The sequence below is a fragment of the Lissotriton vulgaris genome, chromosome 1_2, assembly GCF_964263255.1.
Source record: "Lissotriton vulgaris chromosome 1_2, aLisVul1.2, whole genome shotgun sequence".
NCBI lineage: Eukaryota > Metazoa > Chordata > Amphibia > Caudata > Salamandridae > Lissotriton > Lissotriton vulgaris.
In genome coordinates, this window is record NC_141686.1 from 147,769,202 (window position 1) to 147,795,354 (window position 26,153).

Here is a 26,153-nt window from a genome sequence, read left to right on the forward strand (position 1 = left end):
ACTTCAACAATATACCTTTTCCTCTCTAGCATTAGTTGTCTTTTTCTATAGTAACTTTCTCTACTTAGTCTCTCTTTTTGCCTCTGTACCTTATGTCTTATCTCTATCTCAATCACTAAATACATGCCATTCTCTTTACCTCACTTTCATACTTACCCCTTTCTCTGACTTTCTCTATTCCTGTTTCTTTAACTTATCTCTTAATCGTGTATGCTTCTTTTCTCATCTTTAGAGTCAACCCATCTCTTTGCTAGCCTCTATATCTCTATGAACCTACCACCATCTCTATCACTATTGCCAACCTCTTTCTACCTAACCTTTCTTTCAAAGCATTTCTGTCTATCCCACTTCTCTCTAACAGCCTAATCTTTCTAAAACTATGACTCCTCTTTCTACCTAAACTTTCTATACCGCAGCCCTCTCTGCCTCACTCCGCTCTCTGCACCTCTCTGCTCTTTTTCCATCTTGCATCCATGTATCTGTCCTCCAGCTAAATCACCAAAGCCTTTACCCCACATTTCTCTCATTTCCTTTTCTCTTAGCTCACCTCTTTCTCTCATGACCTAATCTCTCAATTTATCTCACTATTTGCTCGCTGGCTCACCCCTCGACTCCCCCTCCCACTCTACCTCTTTTCCCTATACCTCTTTTTCTTACTGTGTTACTCCTTTGCTTGCCAGCTCTTACTCTTTCTCTACTTTCACCTTTTTATGTTTCATTACCTCAGCTCTCTCTTTCCTGCTTACTCTATTTCAAATTACTCTGTGCCTCACTTCTCTTTACCCCTCTCTTTATTAATCTCTCTCTAACAATTCACTCTCTATTTGTCATTCTCTCTCACCACTTAACCTCTTCCTCTCTAGCTCACACTCACTCTCATTCGCTTCTTTCTCTCTTCATCTTATTTCTCTTCTACCCTTCACCATTCTTTTTATCACTGTCTTTCTTTGTACTTAACCAGTCTCTATACTTCTGTATTTGCACCCCTTTAAACATCACCACTCTCTCTACATCCTTTTCTGCGACTCTACTTGTCTACATATTTGTCTCTCTAATGCACCTGTATTTGGACCTTGACTCTCAAACTCTCCCATCACTAGCCCACCCCTCTCCTACATTTCCTCCTCCCTGTCTCTGGCGGTTTCCAACTTCCTCTAACTCTTCCTCTATTTATCTACCAACTATTTCTAGCTCTCTGTATCTTTCTTTCCAATTACCTCATCTTTCTCTTTTTTCCTTATGTTTCTCCCTAGTGCACTTATCTCCCTGCCTCACCTGTATCTCCAACTCCCTTCCTATCTGCTTCACATCTCTCATGATACTGTGTTTTTTTACATTTCTGTTCTTCTGTCCCCTCCTATTTCTCTTACTTTTAGCAGGAGGTCACAGTTTGGTCAGAAACACCTACACATCGAAAGATAAAGGAACTGGGAGGCAGGGCAGGAACAGGGAATTAACGAGGGGGGTAACACAGTTCACTGCAGCCCATGGGTGCAGGGGGGGCAAAACCTATAGGCACCCAAAGAGCTTTAAAGGGCCCCATTACACACAAGGCCAATGACTATCTTTAAGATATGGGAGAATCAGGGTTTCTTCTTCACATTCTGAAGGCGGTCCCCATCATTTATAGTTACTCCACTGGAATTAATCACAAAATTATCAGATGTCACCCTGTGGAATGGTGAAACAGTGATTTGTTTTTCTGAGTTGCAGCAAGAGTACCAGTTGTGAAGGGGACTTATTTGTGATTATGGATCTTTTACAATTAAAGCTACAATTTTACTTGAGCTGGGGGCCCCTGCATACCTTGTACACCTTATACAACGCCTGCACGAAAACAACTTTGCACAATAAGATTTGGAAAGGATGGCAATTTATCGGCCCCAATACCGATTGAACGGGGTGTGCGCCAAGGTTGCGTACTCGCCCCGAATCTATTCAGCCTTTATAAAAATGACCTGATCAAAGTGCTGACAGAGGAAAAAGACCTAGATGCCCCCAAACTAGCCTAAAAAAAATTCTCAGCTATGATGTTCGCCGACGATACGCTCCTGGTATCTAGATCCCCCATGGGGATTCAAAGGGTGTTGGACAAATTCCAATTGTTCTGTGAGGACAGAGGGCTTGAGATCAACCTCCCAAAAATGAAATTCATGGTTTTCAATAAACCCAAGAGCACTCGTTCAAACCCTTTATAAAATAATGTACCCTTAGAAAGAGTGGCATCGTTCACGTACCTAGGTCCTCACTGAGACCATGGATTGGGGGGCACATATAGGGAAATCAACACTAAAACTAGCTCAGTCTACAGGGGGTATTTTGAAGGTTTTCAATAATTCTAATAGAAGCGCTGTCAGCCCGGCACTGGAAATTTATAAGGTCCAGGCCTGTGAGGGTGCATTGTATGAAGCAGAATTGGGGGGTCACTGTAGGCCCAAGTCCCTACTGCAGATAGAGAACCAATACAAAAGGAACCTATTTAAATTACCGTGTAGCACCCCTCTAGTCCCCCTCCGTTTAGACCTGGGTTTGATGGAACTAGAAGCAGTGCTATGCCATAGACCCCTCTTATACTGGCGTCGCTTATGGTCAACTCTGGAACTCATCACCTACAGAGAGGAACTGTCCGAAGTTCTAGAAACCAGGGGCGCTGCTAGGCTTCCCTGGTTCTCCCATTTTAAAGATCTATTTGTTGGTATTAGGTTGGGGAATTGCTGGTCTGATCCGGAAGTAGCTTGTGCCCAAGTTTCAAAAACACAACTAAAAATCACCTACAAGAATTATAGAATGGCCGTGCTACACTCCAATTCCAATATATCCAAAACAACCGTAACCTTCCTGGAAATTAAGGACAGCCCCGTCTTTCAAAGAGTTCTTGACTTAATTAAACCCCTAGAAATCTGCAATTTAGATTTGGAGTTTTGCCTCTGCGTTGTATGACCTCCAAATGGAAACCGCAAAATGAGACCAGGTGCCCCGCTTGCGACCATTCTGGGGAATCCGAGCTCCATGTCTTTTTTGTATGTCCGGGTTACATCAAAACGAGAAGGAGATGGTTAGCTCAGACATGTAGAAAACTAGGCAGGGGGTCCTGTGTTGAAACATTCAGGATACTGAAATGTGATCCTAGTACCCCAATTGTCTATTCTGTGGTGGGGTTTCTGTTCTCAATGGTGTGCACAAGAAGGGTCTACCTTAAATCTCCAAATGTCCTAGCAGCTAAGAATTAGCTATTGAATTCCTTCATTTTTACCATTTGGTTCAGGGTGGATTGGAAAAGACCAACAAGGGGGGGGGGGGAGCAAACACATTTTGAATAATGCTCTATGCACTTTGAAATCAAATCCCATGCTGCTATGTAAAGATTCCGGGAGAAAGACAACATTTTGATTTCATTATTTTTAAGTAACTTGTTTTTATCCATTTTTAAACTGTATATATGCCACAGGTTATTTTTAAAATCATAGCTTCTTCTCTTCGAATTTTTTTAAAAATAACTTGCTGTAAAATTTTGCACTTTCTGGGCCATGTTGGCCGTAATAAAGGTACATTTGACTTGACTTGACTTGATTATCCTCTGATTCACTAAACAGCCACCAAGTCACCCTTACCATGTCTTTCCTATAATGAGAAGAACATGCTGATTAGACACTGAGGACCAGATGTATTAAAGACTAAAATAGCGAATCATGAATAGCAATTTTTACTGAATCGCTATTTACGAATCGCAAACCACAATGTAGGTAAAGAAATCGCTATTAATTAGGGATTCCCTAAAATTCGCTATCCCAAATACCGATTCGCAAATACCGATTCAGTATTTGCAAAATAGCTATTTCAAAAAATCACAAATTAGTGAATCTGCCATCCAGGTGCATTCTGATGACATCACATTCAGGAAGTGACCCCACCCATGCAGTTTCTGTGTGCCTGAGGCTGTGGGAGAGGCAGAGAGCAGGAGCACACATCCATGAGCTGTACAGGAGTGCTCAGGCCGACACCAACTGACCGGATGGACACACAGGAGGAGGGAAAAGAGCCTGCAGAAAGGAAAAGAAAGCACAACTTTAGTGAAAAGGAGTTGGAGGTCCTCACAGAGGTAGTAGTGAAGACCCATGAGCTACTATTTGGAAAGAAATCACTGCGTGTTCCTGAATCACAGAAGAGGAAGATCTGGCTGGAAATACAAGCCAAGGTCAATGCTATTGGGGTCACACAGCCCTTCATAAACCACCTAAAGAAGCGCTGTTATGACTTGCGCTCCAGGGCAAAGGACACGGTTGCAGACAGGCTGAAGGAAGCCAAAAAAACAGGTGGAACACCGTCCACAGAGCCAGCAACAACACCCCTGGAGGACATGGTGGAGTCCACCCTCCAGCCAGAGAGCATAAGTGGCATAGGAGAAGTGGAAAGCTCAGCCCAAAACAACACCAGACAAGGTAAGCTGCATGCACAGTTTGTCCTGAACCCTCACCCTCCCAAATCCGTAATCCCAATAACACATGAGCAAGTTAGAGTTCCACTCCGGTCCCCATTTTGTTAACAACCAGCAATGCATCATGGGAGATGTAGTCCCAATCATCATATAACAAAGCAGTGACACAGGTGAACACAATCTCAGGGGACTCACACCAGTAAATAACTTAGCAGAGAACTGTTAGTGTGAATACCAACTCATTTACATTTAATGTAATTCAATTGATTTAACGAAACACAGTAAATGGTCCTCTTGTATCCACAGGCGAACCTGTGCCACAGGCAGAAGACAGGGAAACAGATGAGGCATTTTGGCAACAACATGCAGGGGAGGAAAAGTCACAGACAGATACAGATAGCGTACCTACAACAAGACCTAGGAGGTACACAGTGGAAACACTACAGGAGATGGATGGAGGATTGTAAGAGACACAGGAAGATCCGCAGACTATGCCTGAAGAGCCAGCACAGTCTCCAAACCAACAGTCTCCTGTGCAGCGTAGTCACACCAGTGGTCTCCGACGCAGACCAAGGCCACTACGTGTTGCTGAGCAGGGTGAGGAATCGAGTGTCTTTGCGGGTTTGAGGGCACCATGGTCAAGGTGCAGTGGCTGCAAATGAAAACAATGATATTAATGCAACGGCAGATGGTGTCCTTGAATAAGAACATGAGGGACATCAAGGAGGGCATTACTGATCTGAACACCACAGTTGCAGAGGGTCAGAGGGCCAATACAGAGAGCATGAAGGACATGACTGTGGCAGTACAGCAGTTATGCACCACCATGCAGAGGGAACAGGGCTCAAGGGGCCGTGAAAAACAACACATGGATGGGTACACAAAGGCAGTCAACCACCTATGCAATGTTACAGCTGTCTTGAGCAGACGCACAGTTGCCATGCAGGTGGAAATGGCCCACTGCAGTCAGGATGCTTCGAGGGGATTGGTGCAGGTCACCAGTGCTGTTGAACTGCTCCAGACAGCCAACATAGCTGCCACAGGGGCTGGGGATGGTGGGGACAGTGAGGAGTTCGCCAGCCGCACCAGCATACCTCCACCTGTCGCTGAGCCCAGACGGCAGAGTGCAAGGCAAGGGACAGCAGCAGAACACTCGTCAAGGGAGGGCAGTGTGAACACTGACTGCAGCAGTGCTCTGTGTGGGTGCAGGAAAAAATTTTGGGCTGTGGCAGACATTTGCTAATGGGTGATGTAACCCATGGGAGACAGTGAAAGGTTTGTCAATGGGCATGCAGTGTTAACACCGGAATCCAGGAGAAGGCACTGGAGTGGATCATCTCCTTCCTCGCTGGAAGGACACAGAGAGTCCGCCTACCACCGTTCAGATCTGCAGCCACGGAAGTCATCTGCGGCGTTCCTCAGGGCTCCTCGCTCAGCCCCACCCTCTTCAACGTCTACATGAGCCCCCTTGCGGCCATCACACGCCAACACAACCTCAACATCATCTCCTACGCCGACGACACCCAGCTGATCCTCTCCCTGACCAACAACCCCGCCGCCGCCAGAACTAACCTCCACGAAGGGATGAAAGACGTAGCCGAGTGGATGACGACCAGCCGCCTGAAACTGAACTCAGACAAGACGGAAGTCCTCATCCTGGGCTCCTCGCCCTCCGCCTGGGACGACTCCTGGTGGCCCCCCGCCCTGGGCACCGCACCCAAACCGACAGACCACGCACGCAACCTGGGCTTCATCCTGGACTCCTCCCTCTCCATGACCAGACAAGTCAACGCCGTCTCCTCGTCGTGCTTCAACATCCTGCGCATGCTACGGAAGATCTTCCGGTGGATCCCCACCGAGACCAGGAAGACGGTCACCCAGGCCCTCGTCACCAGCCGACTGGACTACGGCAATGCCCTCCACGCCGGAACCACCGCCAAGCTCCAGTAGTGACTCCAGCGGATCCAGAACGCCTCAGCCAGACTCATCCTCGACATCCCCCGGAGCAGCCACATCTCCGGACATCTGAGAGACCTGCACTGGCTCCCCGTCAACAAGAGAATCACCTTCCGTCTCCTCACCCACGCACACAAAGCCCTACATGACCAAGGCCCGAGCTACCTCAACAACCGCCTCAACTTCTACGCTCCCAAACGCCACCTCCGATCGACCAACCACGCCCTCGCCGCCGTCCCCCGCATCCGAAGAGAGACAACAGGAGGAAGGTCCTTCTCCTACCTGACCGCCAAGACCTGGAACACCCTCCCTCCCGACCTTCGCCTGACCCAAGACCACCAGGAAGAAACTCAAGACCTGGATGTTCGAGCAGTAGTGGCACCCACCCCCCCCCCCCCCCCCCCAAGCGCCTTGAGACCCTCCGGGTAAGTAGTGCGCTCTATAAATGCCTTGATTGATTGATTGATTGATTAACATGCCATGATGTGCAACTCAAGGCACACAGAGGCTAGGATTATGAGGCTGTGTGCACACATATTGCCTGATGTAAGGACAATAAAACACGGCTGTTCAAAATTCATTTTAAGCTTTGTGTCATTACTCACTTAGAAATAGTTGCATGTAATCCCATCACTTCTGTGTCTCCCATCTGTGGCACCTATACCACCTGCTGCTCTGTGATGTGGCTGTGGGCATTTCTCATCCTCTGAGTCCGAATCTGTGATCTCCTCTAGGGTTCCCTTCTTTGTGGACAGGTTGTGTAGCATGGCACAGGTTGCAATGATTTTGCAGCATATCTCGGGGTGGTACAGCTGTGCACCTCCTCTTTTGTGGAGGCAGCGGAACCTGCTCTTCAGCAGTCCAAATGTCCACTCCACTACATTCTGCATAGACTTATGGGCAGCATTATATCTGCTCTTACTTGGTGTAGTTGGGCTGAGAAATGGGGTGAGTATGAATGAACCCACTGCATATGCGCTGTCACCTTAATGGGAAAGTATGAAACATCAATCCAGGCCACTACAGATACATCCAAGGTGTACAACAGAGTGTGTCACATGCATTTACGTCACAGGTATCCTTCTCCGAATTCTCCCCCAGTCAGACATGTATAGATTCCACTATGCCTGAAGATGTAAGAGTCATGCGTACTTCCTGGAAATTTTGCAACTCTATCAGTGATGATGTGTGACGCATTACAAATGACCTGGACGTTGATGGAATGATACGCTTTTCTGTTTCGATACACATACTCAGTAGCAGAGGGGAGACAGATTGCAATATGTGTCCCTTCAATGCACCCAGTGACATGTGGGAATTGAGCCATCTGATAGAAATCCATTTTGGTCTTATGCAATTCCTGTTGCGTGGTGGGAAACTGGACATAATGGTGCATTCTTTAAAGCATGGCATCCAGGAAGGTGTTGAGCAAGAGTGACAGGCAACTTTGTGAGACCCCTCCGGCTACAGCTATCACCCCCTGGTAAGTGCCTGATGCACGTAGGTGCAGTGAACACAGGACCTGCACTTGTGTTTGAATTGCGTGGGTCCTGCATGTCTGATGCTCCAGGATTGGATGCAGGTCACGTAACTGGTCTAGGAAGGTAGCGGAGTCAATCCTGTACCTATCATGTTTTTCTTCTTCTGTCAGTTGGAACAGGGTAAAGCGCACTCTGTATATGCGTTTCAATCGCCTCCTCATCCTCTGTGCTGCTGCTTGTATCCGCATTCTCCTTTCTATGACATACAGGGCTGCCATTGTGGACAAAAAATATGCATTCTGGGGCTGTTTATATGCTGTGCACCTGGTTACCACCTGCTTTAAGTTGGTGGGAATTTGCGACTGGCAAAAACCGATTTTCAATGAAATCGCTATTTGCGATTTTTAAAAACATTTCTTTTGCTATTGCTATTTTGCGAATTTCAGCATTTGAGATCGCAATTTACCCTGCTACATCTTGCCCTTAGGGCCATATTTACAAATTTTAGGGATTGCGATTTCTTAATTGTAATTCTTTGCAGATTGCAATTAGGAAATGGAAATTCCTAATGTATGAAACACACTGAGTTTTATTTTTCACGATTCCCAATTTCGCAATCGACCTACCTCATGAATATTAATGAGGTATTTATTTATTTATTATTTATTTATTTATAGGAATTATAAAGTACTCTGTCACCGACTGGTATTGTCTCTTAAGCCACTAAAAAGGAGAGATATAAGAGCTAGAAGTTTCAAATAGCTGCAAAAAGTTAGTAGGTCAGGTAATTAATATCAAGACCAAAACTCAGATTGCTATAGAAAAAGCCAGGCCTTAAGGGCCTTCCTAAACTGCAACAGTCCAGATAAATAGCAATCCACTAAGAATCATGGCCATCACAGAGACGGTGACCTGCTGGGGTCAGCAGACCACCATGTCTGTGATTGCTTATTAATAAAGCAAACTTTTATTTTTTTAAACGCAGCCCATTTTCCTTAAAGTTTCATTTTTAAGAGTAGGCAATGGCTGCGCTAACAAATAATTTGTTTCAAAATTCACAAAGGTGAAGGGGTCCTGCGGGAGCCCCTTTCCCTTTACGAAGGATTACCACCACCTTTGAGGTGTCGGTAACAAATTAATATTTTGCTACCGTTATTTGGTTGCAAAACATTCATACATATCATTGCGATACAATATTAGGAAGAAATACACTCTACACGTCCCTTCCAAATACCGAATCGCGATTTAGTAACTTGTTACCGAATCGCAATTTGTGCTCTGTACATATGGATAAGCAATTTTGTGGTCTGTTGTTTCCCTTCCCAAAAATTATTTTGTACATATGGCCCTTAGTTCCATGTAAACGCTTGTAGAATTCAATATTGTGTGGCATTATAAGCATCCAATGGTGTTGTCTTATGGCTCCATACATTTTTCAACTACGGGTAGCTAGGTAAGATGCTTGATTACGCTGGGTGTATTTATTTATCTTTAAACTTTTAATAGATGAGCACAATGCTTAACTCCTCATACTTTGTGATAAGCATTAGCAAAGCCTGTTGGGGTATAGGTGGCCAGCCACCTAGAAAGGAAAGGCATTCTTTTAAATTTTGAGACCCGGAAAGTTTTATATCCCAGCTCTGCAATATAGGTCCACTCTCCCTTAATGATTGTTCAACCAGTGGCATGGAGGATTTTGTCCAGAATGTCGTCTATCAGGACAGTTTTGGTATTCCTATGCAGAATCCAATGCCAGTTCCCCAAACCCACTAGCTGACTTTTGTGTAACAGGTGCATCACCATATATGTGTCTGGGCATAAAACATAATAAGTTGTAGGAAGTAGGCTAAGTATCTGACGGCCACTAAACGTACACCTCTGGCTTCATCCCCAATTGCATGGTCATTGCATCCCACGTTAGGCACCTTTCACCAATAAAAAAACGCCTAGCCTAGTGAATCCCTTCTGCTTCCTACTTTCTGATAGGGTGTTAGGAAGGACTATGCCAAAGAGCCTGCGGTCTTCTAGCGAAGTAAAGGCATGGCATTTTGGGACCACCGAGCTTTGAAAAACATCTTCATTAGATAGTCTAGGGCATGAAGTGCCTTATATCTTGTTTTCTTTGGAAATGTTGCTACTTTTAAAATTGATAGTAGATTGACTGCTGACTCGCTGACCATACATGTCAAAATAAAATCGTCAAAAGTATCTACATGCACCATTGTTCAGGCAATACTATCCAAAAGAGCAGCTTGATAGTACGTTTGGCAATGAGGTAGAGCAAGCCCCCCCTGTGATTTGTCTAGTTGCAGTACTGCTATTTTAGTCCGGAGCTGCTCAATATTCCGGACAAATTCTTTTAAATAGTTTATCAAGTTCATTAAAATACGATCTATTATAATAGGGAGCGTGGTAAATAACAAGCATTTACAATGCAATGGTTTCGCCTTTGCAAAAGTTAGAGCTATTGGCGTTGTAAATGACAATATTTTCATTTATGTGTTGGTTTTGAAAACAGATAAATAAATGACATTGTCATTTACAATGCCAATAGCTTAATCTCTCGCAAATGCGAGACCTATTGCATTTGCACCAACACACACACACACACACACATACACACAGATCCACATACACACACAGAGCCACATACACACACAGAGCCACACACACAGAGCCACACACACACACAGAGCCACACACACAGAGCCACACACACACAGAGCCACACACACACACAGAGCCACACACATGCACACAGAGCCACACACATGCACACAGAGCCCCCCCCCACACACACACACAGAGCCACACACACACACACACACACACAGAGCCACACAAACACAGAGCCACACACATTCTGGACAGCCACACTCACACACATCCACACACACACACCGAGCCACACACATACACAGATCCACACACACACACACACACAGAGCCACACACACACACACAGAGTCACACACACAAACAGAGCCACACACACACAGAGCCATACACACAGACAGAGCCACCCACACAGACAGAGCCAAACACACAGACAGACAGAGCCACACACACAAACAGACAGACCCACACATACACAGACAGAGCCACACACACACAGACAGAGCCACACACACACAGACAGAGCCACACACACACACACAGAGGTGGTACTCCAATAGCAGAGTATGTTAGTTATCAATCGGTGCTTGGTGCAAGTCTGCATGGGTAACATGCATTGCTACCTGTCATTTCCAAAATCACCATAAAACATCACTCAGTGTAAAAAATAAAAAATAATCTGCACTGCCACATATGCACTACACGTCGTACCAGACAGAATAAATTCGGCTCCGTGCCATGATCTAGGCTGTGCCACATGTCGAGCACCCTGAAATATGTGGACAGGGGGCCTTTTTCCTGGTATTGATCTGCGAAATTCCATTCACTGTACTTTTATTTCCTGCAGCTCCCTCCCCTTCGCCCCCACCATGGCGTTTACCAGGGTCTTTATCAGTTGCCGCTGCTGCAGGGTGTCGGTTGGAGAGAGCTGGGTGCCGGTGTCTTTCCCGCGCAATCATGAGGCGCACAGGTGGCTGTGGAGGGCTGAAGGGTCCCGGGACGTTCTGAGAGAAAAGTTTCTACGCGGCGCCACTTGGAATGGAAAAATATGAGTGCAGGTACTCTGTATCTCGTTTACTCTCCAACTAAAAGCATCACCGGTCTCAAAAAAAAAAAGTGCCCATACATTTCCGCTTGTTTGACTGTATGCAGCAGGAGTTAGAGCGTAAAAGAAAGCGCCTGGACCCATGATTGTAAAACGGGTCATGCTCTGCCCTCCTCAGATAAAATTCCTCACTGTCACACAAAAGTTTATAGTCTACAAATAATCGGAACACAACGCTGTGTGCTATCTACGCACGCCTACCCCCTTCCTAAAAACACATGAAACACAATGACTCAACACCAGTGCAATGGAGAAATAATGGCAGATGCAATCAAACAAGTCACCATCATTAAGTAAGTGGAAAGTGCGCCTCCCGGGTACCCAAAGCTGCCCTCGTCAGCAGTCTACGTGGTGCAGACGGGTGGGGGGCAAGATATGGGAGGGGCTGTTGTCATGGATTATACGGACAGGGTGGCCCTTTTCCTGGTATTGATCTGCAAAATCCCGTTCACTGCACTTTTATTTCCTGCAGCTCCCTCCCCTTCGCCCCCACCATGGTGTTTGCCGGGGACTTTATCAGTTGCTGCTGCCGCAGGGTGTCGGTTGGAGAGAGTTGGGCGCCGGCGTCTTTCCCCCACGATGATGAGGCGCACAGGTGGCTGCGGAGGGCTGAAGGGGCCCGGGACATTCTGAGAGAAAAGTTTATGCGCGGCGCCACCTGATCCCAGGGAGTGCAAGGGCGGCACGGAAGTGGACTGGTCCACCTGGGCAGCAGCAGGGAGCCATGGCGGTGTGCAAGGGACGCCTGCTGGGCATCTCAGTGGCCGTAGCCCACGGTGTCTTCTTGGGTTTGCTGAACATCCTAGTCAAAGTGCTGATCAGCCACTATGGCTTCTCCTACCTGACCTTGCTGCAGTGTCTAATGAGCTCGTCCACGGCCCTGCAGCTGGAGCTGCTGCGCCGCTTGGGGCAGTGCCTCCCCTGAACCAAGGCCTGGCGCACACCTTCGCAGGGGTCACAGTGCTTTCCACCATGCAGTCCACGCTGACCCTGTGGGCGCTGCACGGCCATCCTGCCCGTGTACATCATGTTGAAGCGCTGCCTGCCCCATGTCACCCTGCTCATCGGGGTGGTGGTACTGCGGAGCAACATGCCCTCCGTAGGGGTGATACTGGCTGTGCTCATCACCATCGGCGGGGCCGCTCTGGCATGTAAGCCACACTAGCACCTTGCTGTATGGTTTGTATGCTGTGTTAACAGTAGTATGTCAGGCTATAACCCTTTTATTGTGACAGGTCTCCTAGTTCTTTGCTTGTTCGGCACCCCTACAAAGAGCGCCCAAGGTGTGCCTGAAATTAAACAGAGAAGGCAGCCTGTGCTAGTTAAGACTGGACGGATCTAAGCGGAGTTTAGCTTTAGTGAAGATGGCGGCCAAAGACAGTAATTGGCAGGCCACTATGTTCCAACAAGGGCTGCCATTTGTCTCTAAGCCCGTTCTTTTGCGATTGGGGGCGTGTTTTTCACATTCTTTCTAGGCTGTAAACAACAGTCAAAAACACCCCCCCCAGTCTGAAAAGGACGGGGCTTACAGACAAATGGTTCTTCTTTTTATCTAAGCCCCGTCCTTTTCAGACTGGGAGGCGTGTTTTTCACTGACAACGTCACAGGTAGAACAAAACTAAAAACACGCCCCCCCAATCCGAAAAGACGGGGCTTAGATGGAAAGAATGATATCACTGAGACCTCTTCTCCAATGGCTGGCCGCCGTTTAGGAGGCCAGCCAATGGAGAAGAGGGGCGGGGTTTACCCTCGCTACTCAGAGTCATTAAGTCTCGCTGGCGAGACTGCGCATGTGCGCAGCCTACGCCAGTCTCGACCTAAAAATAGTGACAGCAGAAGAATTGGTGTCTTTGTCAAAGCCACCCTGCCAATTAAGGATAGGGGAAGAGAGCTTGATCGGTCAAAAAACATTTTGATCTTAAGAAAAGTCGCTATGTAATATAAATTTATTAATTGGGATTACTTGTGGTACACTCTAATCAGACTACACACAATGGTCACTGCAGTTCCTGATCAATGCTTTTGCTGCCAGCTAGATGGGGCAGGAGACTGGTCCCACATCTTTTTTACATGCTCGGCTCTCCATTTTTGGAAGAAAGTATTCCAGATGCTCACAGATATTACGCACTTTCTTACATCCTTAGAAACCATGTTTGCATTATTTGGCTGATCTCACGCTGTTCAGAAAGCAAACAAAAGCATCCATTGTCTGGTGTTTCATTGGCATTGCAGTGGCTTGCAGCCTAATACTGCAGAAGTGGAGAACGGTAGAGATTTCTTCACTATACAATTGCCAGGCTAAAATGCAAAGAACTAAAGTATTTGAAGACCCTTATGCCAGATGGGTGGGGTGCGCTTCGAGGTTCTCTACAATTTGGGCTAATGCTGGGATGCATAATCCACAGTCTGGGCACACTTGACCCAGATATAGGTGGGAATGGGGCAAAATATTTGTATCGCTAGTCGAGCATCCAACGGTTTTATTGTGCTGCTTGCTTTAGCAGTAGACTGGTTTTAGAATAGAAATTATTTTGTTTGTGTATTGCTCTATGTAAGTTAGCATTTGCTGCACCATTTTGTATTTGGGTGCCATTTTGAATTGTGATAGACACTAACCCTTTACTATTTCCGGGAAATAGCCCTTTCTAGGTTATGTTTTTTCAAAGCTGAGTTTTGCTACACTAATGAATGCACTGTTCTTATTAGTGCATACCTTTCCCTTTACATAGAGACCTTCTCCCACTGGTCTAGCGGCGGGCACGGTGCAGAATGGCCTTTACAGATAGATAGTGTGTGCCCTGTTTCAGAATGAAAACTTACTCCCTGTATTTCTCTGTTCAGCTGCATCTGCTTGGAAAATTGCATTGTGGGTGTGCCTTCATTGGGCTCTGAAATGTAAATAATGTATCTGCAGCACTCCTAGTGACTGTGCAAACTGGGGTCCACTCTGAGTGTACCTGAATAAACAGTTATTGGTTTGTATTCTCTACTGTCTGACCGATTCTTCATTTGATATAGAAGGCTGAGACGTGGTCGTGAGTGACCCAAGTGACCCTAATTGGGCCCCTTCCTTCACTGGGTTGCCACCCAGGGTGCTCAGTATTGCAAGGGTTCCCCTTTCTATCTTCAATACTATGCCAATGGCCTCCACTTCTTTTCTCTTGTATTATGTAATGATTATGAACTGCTCAATAAAAAAAATTTAAAAAAACATTGGCAAAGCCAATAGGTCTTGTCAATACAAGAGTTATTTTCTTTGGCATGGAGATTTTGCCATATTGTACAATTGTGTCGCTGCTGTGTTCAGCATGGCTAAATGTTAGAGGTGTGGAGTGTCCTAGAGTGGAGTGGGGGGAGTAGAGTGTTGTAGACTGGAATTGTTAGAGTAGAGTGTCGTAGAGTGGAGTAAGGGAAGTAGAGTGTCATACAGTTGAGTAGAGGAGAGGAGAGTTCAGTGACAAAGAGTGTTGTAAAGTGCTGTGTCATTGAATGCAATGTTGTAGAGTGGATTGACACAGAGTGGAGTGTCATAGAGTGGAGTCGGGTGGAGTAGGTTGCTGTGGATTGAGGTAGTGGGGTGGATTGAACTGAATTAGATTGGGGTGGATATGATTGGGGTAGAGTGTGTAGGATTGAGTGGAGTGGGGTGGAATGGAGTGGGTGGACTGGATTGAAATGGGGTGAGGTGGATTGGATTGGGGTGGATTATACTAGTTTGGGGTAGGGTGGGAAGGAATCATCTAGAGTAGGGTGGTTTTGGGTCAATTACAGTGCAGTGGAGAGGGGTTGATTGAACAGGGCTGAAGGGGTGGATTGGATTGGTTTGGAGTGGGGTGAATTGGATTGCAGTGGGTTGGGGTGGGGTGGATTGCATTGGAGTGAGGTAGATTGGATTGTGATGGGCTGGATGGATTGGATGGAGTGGTGTGGACTGAACTGAGGTGGGATGGGGTGGAGTGGATTGGGTTATAGTGGGGTGGATTGGGTTACAGTGGTGTGGGGTAGATTGTAGTAGAGAGGACTGGATTAACTGGAGTGGGGTGGATTGAATGAGAGGATTGGGGTTGGGTGGATTGGAGTTGGGTGGAGTTGAGTGGGATGGATTGGATTTGAATGGGGTGGACTGGAGTAGGGTGGAATAGAGTGGAGTGGAATTATTGGTGTGAATAGGAGTCGGTGGATTGGAATGGTGTGGGGTGGGGTGGATGAAGTAGAGCACATCTGATTACAGTGGGGTGGATTGAATTGAGCTGGATTGGACTGAGGTGGGGTGGGGGGATTTGGTTGAGATGGGTAGATTGGATTTGGCTAGATTGGGGTTGATTGGATGTGTGTGGGGTGGACTGAATTGGAGTGAGGTGGGTTGTATTGTATTGGAGGGTGGGGAATGTATTGGATTGGGGTGAGGTGTATTGTACTGGGGTGAGGTGAATTGTACTGGAGAGGAGTGGAGTGGGGAAGATTGTTTTGGATTGGAGTGGTGCATACTGTTTTCTGGAATGGAGTGGAGCATTATGTTTTGGATTGGAATGGGGCAGATTGTTTTGGCTGGAGTGAGGCAGATTGTTTTGGATTGGAATGGGGCAGATTATTTTGGAGTGGGGAAGATTGTTTTGGATTGGAGTGGGACAGATTGTTTTGGATTGGAGTGGTGCAGATTGTTTTGGATTAGAGTGGTGAAGATTGTTTTGGACTGGAGTGGGGTGGATGTTGGTGGATTGGACTGGAGTAGGGTGGATTGGGGAGGATGTGGGTAGATTGGATTGGAGTGAGGCGGATTGGATTGGAGTAGGGTAGAATGTATTGGACTGGATTGGACTGGTGTAGGGAGGATTGGATTGGAGTGGGGTGAATTGTGGCGGAGTGGGTGGATTTGATTGAAGCGGGGAAATTGGAGTGGGACAAATTGGAGTGGGTGGATTGGAGTGGCGCAGATTGTTTAGTTTGGAGTGGAGCAGATTGGAGTGGGCAGACAGGAGTGGAAAGATTGCTTTGGGCTGGAGTGGTGCAGATTGGAGTGGGGCAAATTAGAGTGGGATAGACTGTTTCGATTAGAGTGGATGGATTGGATTGGAGTCTGGTAGATTGGATTGGATTGGTGTGGGGAGACTGGTTGGAGAGAGTTGGATTGTGGTGGAGTGGGTGGATTGGATTGGAGTGGGGAAAATTAGAGTGGGTAGATTGGAGTGGGGCAGATTGTTTTGGATTGGAGTGGGGCTGATTGGATTGGGCCAGAGTGTTTGGGAATGGAGTGGGGCAGATTGTTTTGGATTGAAATGGGAAGATTGGAGTGGGGCAGATTAATTTGGAATGGAGAAGATTGTTTTGGATTGTAGTGGGCAGATTGCAGTTGGGGGATTATAGTGGGCAGACTGTTTTGGACTGGAGTGGGGCAGATTGGAGTGGAGCAGACTAGAGTGGGACAGAGTCGAGTGGGGAAGATCATTTTGGATTGGCATGGGGCAGATTATTTTAGACTGGAGTGAAGTAGTTTGGAGTGGAGCAGATTGTTTTGGAATGGAGTAGGGCAGATTGTTTAAGGTTGGATTGGGGGCAATTGTTTTGTATTGGAATGGGGGAGATTGATTTGGATTGGAGTAGGGCTGATTTTTTTAGATTGGAGTGGGGCAGATTGGAGTGTGGAAGACTGGAGTGGGCAGATTGTTTCGGATTGGAGTGGGGTGAATTGGAATGTTCAGCTCTGTAGGGGGCACGGGATGTCCGTGCCACAAAGGAGTTGCACAGCCATATGCACAAATGTAAATGATATTCCCACATAATCCATATTTTCTCCAAGTTAATCCAATTTTTATTCCAAGTGATATTCCAATGTTTACTCGTTTTTTCACCATCACGTCAAAGACATGAAGTTTTCAAATTTTTATGCATCTTAATACTCTGAGAGTGCCCATCCGGGCTTAATCACAGGCAATTGCCTAAAACTTCAAGGTTCCAGAACAATCCATTCTACCCAATGCATTTCGGTCCACTTGACCTTCTTCGGGGGTATCTACAATGTTAAAAGCAGGTTTAAATAAACGCTCCATTAAAAAAATGCTCCAACAAACATATAGTCCAAGTGTCCCTCCTAGTTCATAAGTGCTATAACTAAACAGTGTATATTAACTCTTACGCGCGCTGTTAGCTACCCCGTCCTGCAGTCTTAAAATAGCCCATGAGGACTGCCCCATTTCACATGATCATAATGTGCCCTCTCGGTGAACCTCGCGCTCGAGACCAATATAATGAGACTAAAGTAAACAATCTGCTAAAGTGCAACCCACGTCTGCCTTTCTAAACCCACAAGCAATCCTTGAACATACCTGCTCAAACGTTCTGAATGTTGAACCACCTAACTTTCCTCATCTCCCTTCGACTGCGTGCTAAGTTTTTTTAAACTCTCTGCATAACGGTTTATAACCCCTTCCACCCACCTGTATTCGTTTCTTCATCACGTGGTTTGTGTGCCTCACTGTGTTTCTTAAAGTGCACCCTCCCCTTCAATCGCCATGCTGCTCAAAATGTCCAGTGCTGACAGTCTCCCCATTCCCTGTATTCATTTATAAACTTGAAAATAAACATGAAAATAAACAATGTAAGTCACCGCTGAAATAATCAAGTGAATTACGAAAATTACAAATGAAAACATATTAGTGACACGATGCGAATCAGTGCTCTAAGTGTTCACTTGAAACCAAAGTCCGTTGTTACTATTTCCAGAAATGTTGCTCCTTCATGTTCAGAGAATGAGTCTTTGACGTGAATATTCAGTAGCTCCAATTTTAATCTGTATTCAATGTTCAGCGGGGTGCTCTAGCAGGGTTAGGGACATGATGCAATAAACTGCACTGTAAATAGTCCTGCAGCACACCCTTTTCTTTTGCCTTGTCAAACTTAATGTTTCTGTCGATGTTTTCTCCATTTTAGCGTGCAGCACTCCATAATGCTCCGTCCCAATCAAGCACCTGAAATAATCAGCTCTGTAGGGGGCACGGGATGTCCGTGCCACAAAGGAGTTGCACAGCCATATGCACAAATGTAAATGATATTCACATTTACACGCTAAAATGGAGAAAACATCGACAGAAACATTAAGTGGCTCATGGGCTATTTTAAGACTGCAGGACGGGGTAGCTAACAGCGCGCGTAAGAGTTAATATACACTGTTTAGTTATAGCACTTATGAACTAGGAGGGACACTTGGACTATATGTTTGTTGGAGCATTTTTTCAATGGAGCGTTTATTTAAACCTGCTTTTAACATTGTAGATACCCCCGAAGAAGGTCAAGTGGACCGAAATGCATTGGGTAGAATGGATTGTTCTGGAACCTTGAAGTTTTAAGCAATTGCCTGTGATTAAGCCCGGATGGGCACTCTCAGAGTATTAAGATGCATAAAAATTTGAAAACTTCATGTCTTTGACGTGATGGTGAAAAAACGAGTAAACATTGGAATATAACTTGGAATAAAAATTGGATTAACTTGGAGAAAATATGGATTATGTGTGAATATCATTTACATTTGTGCATATGGCTGTGCAACTCCTTTGTGGCACGGACATCCCGTGCCCCCTACAGAGCTGATTATTTCAGGTGCTTGATTGGGACGGAGCATTATGGAGTGCTGCACGCTAAAATGGAGAAAACATCGACAGAAACATTAAGTGTGACAAGGCAAAAGAAAAGGGTGTGCTGCAGGACTATTTACAGTGCAGTGAATTGGAATGTGACAGATTGGAGTGGGGTGGGTTGAGAGGATTGGAGTGTGGTGAATTGGGGTGGATTGGCTTTGTGTGAGTGGTTTGGATTAGAGTGTCATGGATTGGACTGGGGTGAGGTGGGATGGATTGGAGTGAGTTGGAGTGGGCTGGATTGGGGTGTACTGCACAGTTATGTGTTTGAGCATCAGTTTAGAAATTTTTTTGAACAGCACCCATGATCAAAAGCAAAAGAAAACATGAGAGCATAGTGATAAAAAAAAGACTTGCCAAAATAAAAGCAAATACATCTTTCCAATTTTGCTTGCCCTGCTCGGCACGTTTTTTGCCAGTCACATGCTTTCTGTTTGCAGGGCACTAAAAGTTAAAAAGAACAAAATAGTACCTCAATCATGCCACGAGCAGCAGACGGGCACTGATTAAGTTGACTCAATCAGTGCTTTGTCCGTACTTCACATAGAGGAAAAACAATTATGTTAACCCCTTCGCTGCTGGGTTAATCCCCCGCTGTGCTGGGGGGGAGGGGGCGCACACAGCACCCCATGCTCATGACAAGCTGAGCTCGTCATGAGCTACGGCGCTCCTGTGCTCCTGACGAGCTCAGCACCTGAGCGTTCCACGGGCCATTACAAGGCTGTAAAGAAGAGTGCCACGCAAGCCAAAAGATGCTAAGCAACGGGCAGGCTCCAAGCACTTTTCTGTATACAAGAGTGTCTTGCAAGCGAGATGCATGCATTAGCGCATGCTCTCGCAGGCCCAACCCTTAAAATGGCGGGCCACTGTCCTATTGCGCCAGCAGGAAACGCTTTCAGTTGCTACAAGTGGGCACTCAGGGTAATGGAAGTACTGGTCCTGCTCAACAACTGCCCTCTCTACCCTCTGCTATGAGCACCCCAACAACCCACTGCAGAAAGCTGTCCTGTCCACTCAGGAAAAGTGTTCCACGGCTGGCTGGGCTCTGTCCGCCCACAGCATTCCTGCATACACCTTTCCTGGTGCTCCTCCTCTCCCTCTGTTCTGTCCAGGCAGCGATCCTCAAGGTAAATGTAAAACACTCTTCCCTACATTAGAGAGGGGCCCAAAGCATTCCAGTTGTTTCTGCAAACTTCTAAACCGAAATAAATGTCAGGTTTTAATCATACGAGCAGACAGACCCCTTGGAACACCATCCAGAGCTGAAGGACAGTGTCATGGAAAAGTCATTTCACTCAATAGTAACTCATCACTGGAGGCAACGGTTCACTTTAAGAGGTGTCACAAAATCAGATGATCTCCATAGCCATTCAGTCACTGGCCTCTCTGCTGAGACTTCCAGTAGAGGCAACCTAATTTAAAATCAGTTGTGTCGTTGGCCATTCCGCAAAGGATCCACTTCATGCGTGAGAGAGGAATTTATCCGGCTTGTTCATTCAGGTTCTTTAGAGAGGAAGGCAGTTTTGGATGCACGTAATTTTGCAGCCAATTCAACACTACCTTGAGTTACAAGTTGAGGGTTTTTATCACTATCTACTAAGAGAAAGGATTGTCTGGTACAAATATTGTGTCCTAAATATTCTTTACAAAATATCGCCGAATTTTGATTGTCTAGTATTATCTTCAAAGAAGAGATATGTTTGTAAACATTTGGGAAATATGAATTCTTTCAAACAATATTTTGGGCATGATATGCCGCCAACTATAAACTTATGGTAAAATGGAATAATGAAAGTGCTAAATGTGACGACGATGAGCACGGATGTTATGCTATGTGCTGTTATCCGCATTTTACAAATGATTGCAACTTTCTTATCGGAGGCCCCCATTTTGTATGGCTCCAGGATGTCCTGTGATCGGTTGCTTGTTTGTACATATGTGAAGCATAGGTTTGGCAAATGTCTATTTCCCTAGTGCTTTGTGTTGGTTAATGAGTTTGATACTGCTAAAGATCTTTAGTCTGTTCCTCTCAAGGACTTTTCCTTTTTTTGATGTACTAAGTAGTTAGGTAGCAGAAGCCTGGCCTCTGTAGTTTATTTTCTAGATCATGTGGCTAGACAAGTAAATAAATAGGATGCGGAAAAACACTACATAGGCAAAAAACACTGTAAGCACATGTTGTAAAAATGACTTACTCCAGTGAGACTTTGTGCCTTGTATACCACAAAATTATGCATCATGTCACCACAAGCCCTTTTGCTGCGTCGAGCTTTGTCAGTTTGAAAGCACAAGGATGCATTGTATTAACAGCCATATGATGCATCCGTGTGCCTTCCCCTATGCTGACGCACAAATGGCTGCAATGCCCCTGAGCAGGGCCCCTTGCGTCATGTTGCAAGGGTGCCTGTGTTGTGGGGTTGATTCTTGAATACCTTCCTGTACATTTTTCTCATTCTATGCATGCTGCATTAGAAAGAGGGAAAAAACAAGGAGAAATGAAACTATTTCTCCTCGTTGAGCATCTCCTACGCCTCCCCAGGCATTAGGAGGCTGAGACGTCCATATTTCACACAGCACAGCGAGCCACTTTGCTGCGCTGCGTGAAAGGGCACAAATGTGCCATATATAACGTGATACAGTGAATTCCAGTCCTTTTCTTGCGCTGGTGCACAATGTGCAGCCTAGTGCCAATGCAGGTACGCTCGCGCTGTGGTGCGATGGGGCCTGTGTTGCAGACAGGATTGTTTTTTTGCTGGAAGAGGCACCTTCCTGCACAAATTCATTCCCCTCAGGAATATTCCAGCACACCTAGAAATAGGAAAATACAAGAAAAAAAAAAATATTTCTACTTGTTACGCCTCACCTGGGGAGACACCTGGAAATGTCACCAAAACACATGGGTGGATGCGTGGGAACCCCCACACCCCACACATTGAATGACACCATGGGGAGGGTAATGCAATGCAGCGGTTTGTCCTGCATTGTGTTACTCTAGATTTATGTAGCCACTCAGTGCCACGCAAGGTAGTCTTCTGTGGCGGGAAACAACTTTTGCAACGCACTACCATTGCAACGAAACTTTTACAAAGCAAAATCCATTACAACGCATGCATTTACAACGCAGCCATTACAACGCATGACACTACAACGCACACCACTACAACGCATGCCATTACAATGCGTCATTACAACGCATACCATTACAACGCATAGCATTACAACACATAGTACCCTTACACTATCCAACACTTACCCTACTGTTGCACCCCCTGGAGTTAGAATAGTAATTTTTACCCCTACACTATCCAACACTTACCCTACTGTTGCACCCCCTAGAGTTAGAATAGTAATTTTAACCCCTACACTTTCCAACACTTACCCTACTGTTGCACCCCCTGGAGTTAGAATAGTCATTTTTACCCCTACACTATCCAACACTTACCCTACTGTTGCATCCCCTGGAGTTAGAATAGTAATTTTAACCCCTACACTTTCCAACACTTACCCTACTGTTGCAACCCCTGGAGTTAGAATAGTCATTTTTACCCCTACACTATCCAACACTTACCCTTCTGTTGCACCCCCTGGAGTTAGAATAGTCATTTTTACCCCTACACTATCCAACACTTACCCTAATGTTGCACCCCCTGGAGTTAGAATAGTAATTTTAACCCCTACACTTTCCAACACTTACCCTACTGTTGAACCCCCTGGAGTTAGAATAGTAATTTTTACCCCTACACTATCCAACACTTACCCTACTGTTGCACCCCCTCGGAGTTAGAATAGTAATTTTAACCCCTACACTTTCCAACACTTACCCTACTGTTGCACCCCCTGGAGTTAGAATAGTCATTTTTACCCCTACACTATCCCACACTTACCCTACTGTTGCACCCCCTGGAGTTAGAATAGTATTTTTTACCCCTACACTATCCAATACTAACCTTACATGCAATTTAATGTTATGCGTTGTAATGGTATGCGTTGTAAATGTAGTATGCATTGTAGTGGAATGCGTTGTAAAGGTAGTTTCAAAGAATTTGTTGTAATGTTTGCGTTGTAATGGTATGCATTGGAATGAATGTTGCAGTGTAAAAAATGCGTTGTAAAGGTAGGCGTTGTAAAAGTATGCGTTGTAACCTCATACATCCTCCTGTGGCTTGATATATCTGGTGCAAGGGCAACGCAACTCTATGATAAATTAGGTATCTATTCATAATCAGTCCTTAGGCCCATCACTGGCACGATTCCTGGAGGGTGCTGGGAAGTTTGGCCTGAATGGAGTTCAACCTACTTACCTGATAAAAGGTATCTCTTTAAAGGTTCATTTGGATTCTTGAGATCAAATGCTCTGTGAGGTTGGAATCCCCAGCAGTATCTATACAGCTCCTTGTACATGCAGACTACATTTGGACACTGAGGTGGGGCCCTGTGAAACTGAAAACGGTCGCATAATCTAGACAGAAAGGCTAAACTTTCCTGCAACCCCTGGGTACCTCATTACAAGCCCATAGGTTTCAAGGGTGCCAATATTAGGAGTTACCAGCACCTCAAGGGAAACTCTGCAGAAAGACAGTGGGTTTGGAGCTGTTTGTTAGGCCTGGGTGGTGAACTTCACTCCGTTCGCGCAGTTTGTGAAGAGTAGAGTACAGAAAAATAAGCTTTGCGATGTGCAGCAGAGTTTTTTCCCTGCTTGCGATCGCACGGCACTCTGCCACTCTTGGAACTTCGCAGAGTTTTTTTTTTTAACTTAGCGGAGTTCTGCCTAGCACAACTCCGCGAACTACGCCCAGGCCTGCTTTTTGTACCCCGACATTTCAATTGCTGCAGTGAAAATGTCCAAGTGAAAGCTTGGTTGAAAAAGGAGCTCTTGGGGTGCCCGGGTAAATAGGACAAGATTTGAGGTTGCTGGGTGACGTACAGAGGTCCTTGAGGCCCACGTGACCGCATGTAACCAAAGTGCGGGGCACTCCTTTAGGTTCAAGAACTGAAGATGTACTGTGGCTAGTACTGAAATTGTTAATGTATCATCGTAATGCAAAGTGTACTGAGTGGGAACGCAATCCCTGTACATGCATGGAGGCCGCATCTTGTCGTATTTTAACTAATTGTAATGCCATGCTTGTTTAATAAAAACAGAATTTCAAAAAAAGAAAAGAACATTGAGATATCTCTAATACAGAGGTTACTAGACCTGAGCCTTCACCATGTTATGAAGTGCTGAGGGATTCCTTCCAACAGGACGATACCTCACTCATCATGGAAGTGGCATGGTTCATCGCTGAGTCCCTCCTGGCACCGGTTAATTAGATGCAGGTGGGAGCAGCAATCTTGAATAGGGAGCTCTGGAGACGTTTTCAATATTGCCTGGAAAATAAAGGTGTCTATATAATGGGAAGCCTCCCTGGTGATGTGGGGGCTTGATGTGCAAAGAGTCGTGTACAGATATTCTAAAACTATCTTGCTGTTGAAGGATAAGTAAAACTTTATTTCCCCATTTTGGTAGGGATGGGAATTAATTTGAGCCATTTTCTCATGTCGACATGTTTTATATTACCCTATGAGATTGGTATGGGCTGCAGTCCCGCTCTACCTAAAATATGGAAGACGACCACAAATAAAAGACATTTTGTTACTGTCCGTCAGCTGCAGTATGACTTTGGTCTGACTCTGTGCGACAAGTACTGATTTTGATATTCCTTGCAAATGAGGAAGAAATGCCTGAACTTGCTTTTGAGGGGAAGGAGCCTGGGTTACGCTGGTGCTGCTTGTCCCAGGCCAAAGTGCATCCCTTCAAAGTAGCGAGGAGAGTTCCTCCTCTGACCCTTCTCGTGTGCATCGAAAAAGGAGATCAACATGTGGGAATCAATGCGGAAACACCGATGACTGCACTTTATTTTCTATTAACTTGAAATTAGTGGCAATTCTCTCGCATCTCCAATCACTGATGAACGTGGTATCAGTAGATCTGGGGGGATCCCCAGACTGATTACAGGCCCACTCGTTATAAGTGCCTTTGGGGGTGCTATGTGCAACTTAAACATAGTTGCAGCACCTGGACAGCTCCCTGTGTGTGCAGAATTCATGTACACGCCTAGACGGTGCTCTGTGTAGCTGAAACCCCCAGCAGCTCCTGGACAGCTCCCTGTGGAGCGGACTTCGTGCAGGCCAGAACAGTTGCTCTGTGAAGCTGAAAACCCCAGCAGCACTTGGACAGCTCCCTAAGCATGCAGACTTCATGCACATTTGCAGCAGGCGCTCTGCGAAGCTGAAAACCCCAGCAGCAGCACCTGGACAGCTCCCTGCTGTGAAGACGTCATGCACATGCTTAGCTGGCGTTCTGTGAAGCTGAAAACCCCAGCAGCACTTGGACAGCTCCCTGTGCGTGCAGACTTCATGCACACTGGATTAGGCACTCTGTGAAGCTAAAAACCCCAGCGGCACCTGGAGAGCTCCCAGTGAAAATCCTTCATGCACACACCTAGCTTGCACTGCTTGAAGCTGATAACCCCAACAGCAGCACCTGGACAGATCCCTGAGGTGCATATTTCATGCACACCCCTACCCAACACTCAGTGAAGCTGAAAACCCCAGCAGTGCATGGACAGCTCCCTGTGTGCAGAGTTCAACCACACTGGAGTAGGCACTCTGAGAAGCTGAAAACCCCAGCGGCACCTCGAGAGCTCCCAGTGCAATCCTTCATGCACACGCCTAGCTGGCGCTACTTGAAGCTGAAACCCCCAGCAGCCGCACCTGGACAGATCCCTGTGGTGTATACTTGATGCACACACTTACCCAGCGCTCTGTGAAGATGAAAACCCCAGCAGTGCCTGGACAGTTTTCTGTGTGTGCAGACTTGTTGCACACGCCCAGCTGGCTCTATGTGGAACTGAAAACACCAGCAGCACCTGGACAGCTCCTAGTGC